Source organism: Mandrillus leucophaeus, unplaced genomic scaffold, assembly GCF_000951045.1.
Source record: "Mandrillus leucophaeus isolate KB7577 unplaced genomic scaffold, Mleu.le_1.0 Scaffold209, whole genome shotgun sequence".
Lineage (NCBI taxonomy): Eukaryota > Metazoa > Chordata > Mammalia > Primates > Cercopithecidae > Mandrillus > Mandrillus leucophaeus.
The window spans coordinates 342,597-348,245 of record NW_012102132.1 but is presented as its reverse complement, the minus strand read 5'-3'; positions in this window follow the sequence as shown (position 1 = coordinate 348,245).

The window sequence follows — 5,649 nt, the reverse complement described above, 5'->3', positions numbered from 1 at the left end:
AAAAAGAAAAAGAAATGAAAAACATCAAGATCAATGGCAGTCGAGTATAAACTTGTAAAATGGTTCTCTTCCTTAGTTTAGTTGCTATTCTTTGTTAACTGTGAGAGTCATTCAATAAATCCCAAAGGGAAGTGAACCAAGTATAGTTGTGGCAGGTTGCCTGCAAGACAGCCACCAGTGGTCCCAGCTTCTTAATATTCACACCCTTGTGTTCTCCTCCTGTGTCCTAGATTAACTCATTGGCTTCTAACAAATAGACTATTACAGAAGTGGTGGCGTTTTAGGTTATAAAATAGTGACTTCTGCCCTGAATACTCTTTGATTGCTCATCTTGGGACAAGCCAGCTACCAGGTTCTGAGGCAGTTTTGTGGAGAGGCTCATGTGGAAAGGGACCAAGGCCTATCACAGCCAACTGAATGAGTTCAGAAGCTGATTCCCTTCCCCCAAGTTGAGCCTTCACAGGAGACTACAGCCGCAACCTATAGCTTGACTATAACCTCATGAGAGAATGTGAAAGCCAGGGGCATCAAGCTAAGCCATACTTGGATTCCTGAAGCACAAAAACCTGTCATAATAAATGTTTGTTATTCTAAACTGCTAAGTGATGGGGTTATGTGTTATAAAGCAATAGATAAGACAGTTATAGTCACAGATATCACATTGGCCTTTCACAACTGTACAAACCTGAATTATTATAGCAGACTACTAGATTAAAAGATCTGCTATATATATGGCAATTAATTAACACTGCTTGAAAGCATTTTCTTACTCTTCTTCACATCCCATAGTCCAAATCCAGTAGGTCTTCAAATAATCATTTTCTAATTAAATTATATCCCTCCCTAGAAATGCCACACACGAGGTCAAAAGTTCTGTGCATATATATCATCCAGTACTGTTTGTTGTAGAGAAATAACAGGGCCAGGAGGAATTCATTTATCTGTTCTTGGACCCTTTTAGTGTTTATTAACATATTTTTACATGCTTTAGGTTCTATTAGGAAACAAAGACAACCATTTTTCCTCCTCCAAGAAACAGAATTCTGGGGATTCTGACTATAAGTCTACGTGAGAATCAAGGTTGAATCATACCAGTTCTACTCAAGACACATAGTTACTTTGAGGGCATTGGGAAAAATTATGACATACCTATGAGACAAAACTAGTGATGCATTAACTGGTAGAAAAGAAGACATGAGGCAAAAAAAGGAATGCCACAGAATTCTAGAGATAAAACCGCAAATAGGACGTAAGGAACAACTGAAATAACCTAAGAAAATATATTTATATAAGACTGGATAAGCTCTGGCACACAGTTTAAGGACTTGGAGTTCATTCATTCGTTACTCATAAAGTAATTTGAGAACCTGGAAAGTGCTTAGTTCTGTGCCAGTCACTGGGGGATACAAAGACAGTATTGACATCATCCTTGCCCTCAAGAACACTATTAAAAGATCCTAATCAACTGTGAATAAAATTACTTACATGTAAAATAATTAGAGAACTAGAAGGCAGCATATAATACACCGCAAATAATATAATATACATCCTGGTAACGTGGCAAACTGGAAAGAAATGGACCTAGACACATTAGGCAAAACCTCTAGTAGTGGATTAAAAATATGCTTAGGAAATAAATATACACTGCTAAATGAAATTTATAGGAGGCCACTGTTTTGGACTAAGCTTCTGTTCTAGGCCCCAACAGACCAGACTAATCCAAATGAAGTCACCCATCCTAAAGTCACTAAACCTAAACTAAGTTGTTTTCTGACATTGCAAGGAGAAACAGCTAATTTCCCTAGCAGGCCAGTTTATAATCTTCAATAGGCTTGATAATGAAGTTCCCTCTGCTTTAATTCTTACACAAAAAAGTGTCCCGAAGTAACCTGATGTTAACTATTATTTTTCTATTGCCCTGTTTCCTTGTCCTGCTTTACAAGAAAAGTAGCTTTGAAAGGACTGCTATGCTCTTTGTTCTTTGCTTCTGCTTTCTTCAGACTTTCTCTGTCTATAAAGCCAACTCCTTCTGCTCATCTCATTATAACACTGATTCCGTTTCACAGAACGAAGTGTTGCCCAATTCTGGAATCACAAATAAAGTCAAGGAAGATCTTTAAGCTTAACTTGTCATAACTTTGTCTTTTGATGATACTTTTCTGGTGCAAATTGAGATTATTTACCACATATAGATCTCTGAACCCAGAAGGATTAAGAGGCAAGAAGCAACGGGGGAACAACAAAATGGTACACATTTAGGTAAGTCTAAATAAACTGTAAAGCCACTAATAGTTAATATTCATTTGGGGAGATGGTAGAAATAAAATGTCAGGCAACAAAAATACAGAAGTTAAGTGAGTGGTGACTAGAATTAAAACAATCCAAGGTCTTTTTGTTATTTTGGAGAAAGATCCCTATCTTTCTTAAGAATCCTTATTCTGATTAATTTTAAATGCAAATATTCATGTTAAAAGATTAACATTAACCTCTAAAACAATAAAAATATCATCTATAATTTCCAAAGAAGAAATATAAATATATTTAATTCAAGAGAAGACAGAAAAGAAGCAAAAGAGGAAGAAATGAATAGTAGACAGAAAAAATAATATGGTAGAAATAAAACCAAAACATCAGTAATAACAACACATAATTGTTAAAGCTTTCTCAGATTGGACTGAAAAAGAAAACATAATGCAGTTATGTGTTGTGAAAGAGACATGTCTAGACATGTCTAACTCAAAAATATTACAGACTGAAACCAGAGAGATACAGAACGATACTCTTGGCAAATACTCATCAAAAGAAAAAATAATTATAACTATAATATCAGACAAAATGAATGTTAAAGAAAAAAACAATCATAATTGAGAGAAAAGAAAGTCCATAATGACAAAAGAAATGATTCATCTATGAGACGTAATCTTAAACTTGCATGTCACTAACAACAAAGCTTAAAAATATATAAAGCAAAAACTGACAGAATCTACAATCACAGTGGGGGATTTTAATGCATCATTCTTAAAAACTGATAAACAGACAAAATATTCATAAGAACCAATGATTTTACTAATATTCATAAAATTTACTATTTGAATATATTCACAGGCTTGTCCTAATCCTGCACCCAACAATTAAAGAAGATACATACTTTCAAGCACACACAGAACAAACACTGCCCACATACCCAGGCACAAAGCAAGTCTCAACAAATGAAGAATCTTTATTATACAAACCAAGTTTTTTGAACAAAAAACCCTAAAATCCATGTTTGGAAACTTAAAAAAAAAAATCCCAATGTATGGTTCAATGCATAAATTCTAATGGAAACTGCAAGATGTCTAGAACTGAAAGACAACAAAAATTTCAAATTAAAACTGAAATGCAGTTAAAGTTGTACTTAGATGAGAATTTACAGCCTTTCATGAAATTATTAGAAAAGATGGTTTAAAATATTAATGAGCTAAGGATTGACAAAAGAGAAAATCCAAGGAAACCCAAAGAAAACAGAAGGAAGAACAGATATTAATGAAATAAAAACCAAACAATAGAAAGGATGAAACTGAAAGGCTGGTTCTTTGAAAATACATAAAATAGACAAATTTTCAGCATTAATGGAAAAAAGGGAAGAAAGAAATAATGCTAGGAATGAAAAAGGGAACAAAAGTAGGTGTCATTAAAATTTCAAAAATGAGACATTACTATAACAACTTTATAAACTTGAAAGCAGAAAAAATGGACAACATTCTGGAAAATATTAATACTTGATTTAAAATGTGGAGCACAGAAGCCAGTTGCCACAGGAGGCTAGGACTGCAGTTATCAAAAGAACATCACAGATAAGATGGTATTTGAAGATGGGAAGCCTTGGGAAAAGGCATGCCAAACAGGGAGAATGAGAGTGAAAGCATGGGATAAAACAATCTCAAGTAAATAGGATAGACGTGGAGCACAAGGTGAAAAAGGTAAGCTGAAGCCAGATTCTAGTACAGAGGTTCCCACTCTGCCTGGACATTTTAATCAACTGGGGAGTTTTAACAAAGAAAAAGCTCCGGCTAAACCTCAACAATCTCTGGGCTGGACTATGATTGATAATCTCAAAAATCTATTACCTAAGTTTTGTTCAAAGGTTTTTAATATTGACAATTAAATGTGTGCAAACAAGAAAACCTTCGTGTTGTGTATCTTGTTAATTTAAACCTAAATTCCTTAGCCTGTCCCCCAATATTTTTTTTGCTGAGTCTGATTGCTAGGGGATGTCCCAATATTTTATTTCATTTTATTTATTTACTTTTTTTAGAGACAGGATCTTGCTCTGTTGCCCAGGCTGGAGTACAGGGACACGATCATTGCTCACTGCAGGCTCAAACTCCTAGGCCCAAGCATTCCTCCTGCCTTAGCCTTCTGAGTAGCTCGGATCACAGGCATGAGACACTGGGCCTGGCTCCTGACATTTTCAAATGACATGTTTTAATTATTTCCTCTTCCCAGCTACAAATCTTTATATTTGTAGAAAATGTAAACTAATTACATTAGCATAAGCACAACACAAATAAAAGGCAAAGCTCCTTCTAAAGTCAACTAACAAATAGTGGAGGCAGCGTGGAATCAAGCATTCCTCTTGCTAGGAAGAAAGGACTTTTAATATTTTGAATTATTTGTGTCATTGCTTCTACCTCTAACCAGATGCATTGTTAATCCAGAACTCACTTTTCTTGAAAAGGCAAGTCACAGGCTGGGAGAAAAGATTTGCAATACTTACATCCAAGAAAGCACTTGTGTCCAGAATAGAGAAAGAATTCCTACAAATCTATAAAGACAACTGATTTTAAAATACACAAAATACTTGAACATCTTACAAAAGAGGCAATCAAATCTCCATGTGTGCTCCCACCCCACCAAAATAGCATCAGGCAGCAGAGAAGCTAAAGGGTTAGATTTTTTAAATTATTGTTATGGACACATCGGAAACTAACCATTTATCATGAACAGAATACAATGAAAAAGTCAATGTCAATGAAAAAGTGAAAGTGTGAGGCAAATTAAATCTAGATAACACTATACATCTGCAGAATGGCTAAAATAAAACAGACTGAGAATAGCAAGTGTTGGTGAGGATGTGGAACAACTAGACCTTTTTTACATTGCTGATTGGAGTATAAATTAGTATAACCACTTTGGGAAAATGTTATGTAGTACTTTCTAAAGCTAAACATACCTTATTTCTAAGCAATCCAGCATGTGTATTTATGTCCACCAAAAAGCATATACCATAATGCTCATTGCAGCTGTATCATAGTAGCCCAAACCTAAAAAACAACCCAAATGTCCAGAAGAAGGGGTAAACTGTGCTATATTTGTATAATGTAATCCTATACCACAATGAAGACAAGACTATGTTTACATGCATCATGTAACTAACTCTTGCAGACACAATGTTGAGTGAAAGATGCTACACGAAACAGTCCACACTGTGTGATTCTATTTATTTGAAGTTGAAGAAGAGACAAAACTAATCTATGGGAATATAATTCAGATTAGTGGTACTCCTGAGCAGGATTGAGGGGATGTGAGAGGGCTGTGGTTACTGACTGAAAAGGGACACCAGGGAGATGTGTAAGAAATGGACCTAGACACATTAGGCAAAACCTC